Here is a 1,399-nt window from a genome sequence, read left to right as displayed (position 1 = left end):
AAATAAATAAATAAAACAGAAGTTCTCAAACCATGTCATGCATCAGGCAGACCTGAAGGCTTGTTCAAATATAGATTGATGGCTCTTCCTCATTACTAGGTATGAAATGGACCCCAGCAATTGGTATTTACAATATATTTTTAGGTGTACCTGATACTGCTTGTCTACTTCATGAATTGTGAGAGTCAGAGGAACACGAAAATGTGGGGGCATATTTGCAGGAAGACAAGCAGCACTTTTAAAGGCATGTGCCTCAGTTGAGGTCTTTCATGATCCACAAGGAAACAGAATCTGAGCATTTACAGCAAGCAGGAGGTAGACAACTCTGATAGTCTAACAACTCTGTTAGATAGTTCAGGTAATTTGGGTGTTCAACTTTCTTAGGAGAATGTACTTAAATACCAGCAACCTGTTTTTCAGGCTTTCATTCCTTCTCTAATTAAATACTAACATTGTTTTCTCCCAAAGATTTGCCAGGACTGTGGATTTTATTATTTTTATAATCAGATTGTGTACTAATTTTTTAACGCACTCTGCCCTCCAATAGATGAAGGTGCCTTTAAATGCTGCCACAGAGGGCTTCTGGATTTCACACTATACTGCTATAATTTGATATTAAATTGGTTGGTAGCAGGCTGACCTGCTGTGTTTTTCTTATTCTCGGTGTTTCAATGGAAGGTAAAAGCCATCTACAAGCTCCATTTTAAATGGGACAAATAAAAAAATGCTTATTCTAACTTCTGTCTGAAACTAATTATTTATATTCATGTTTTATTGTACAAAAGAAGTCACATGTCACACATAACTTCAAGAGTCAGAGAAGCTCAATCCTAAAAGTCCCTGAGGAGATCAGGAACTATTTGGTGAAAGCGCTAATGGCGACGTTTCATGGTTTTCATAATTAAATATTTGGTTTACTGACCTTTTCTCACACACACACACACACACACACACACACACACACACACACACACCATCTCACCATGAAAGAATATCTGATTCCTTATCCATTTACCCATTAAACTCAATATCCTGGATCTATTTCTTAGTGATACATGGCAATTTTTTTTTTTGGCAATTTCTTTATCAGAGAATATGAAGGCTCAAGGCAGAAAAGGTATTTCAATTAGCAGTGTATTTGATCTCACTCATACACAAATACCCTGCCTAGGCATCTCAAAATGACTATATGTAGTTCAGAACAGCTTTATTTGTGAAAAGGTAGGCCACTGCAATTTAAGTAAGGATTTGGATTAAGTGTTCCCAGGAAATTATATTCTCTGAAGCCTTTATAAAAAAATCCAAGTAACATGCCCAGTCCTCTCTGGTGACCTCATTATCTTCCTAATGTTGGTCTGAGGTGAAAAACCGTTTTGTCAATCACTGTCCTGAAGGACCG

Source organism: Hipposideros armiger, unplaced genomic scaffold (assembly GCF_001890085.2).
Source record: "Hipposideros armiger isolate ML-2016 unplaced genomic scaffold, ASM189008v1 scaffold_778, whole genome shotgun sequence".
In the NCBI taxonomy this organism is placed as follows: Eukaryota; Metazoa; Chordata; class Mammalia; order Chiroptera; family Hipposideridae; genus Hipposideros; species Hipposideros armiger.
The sequence above is the reverse complement of the archived record's forward strand: the minus strand, read 5'-3'. Positions refer to the sequence as shown.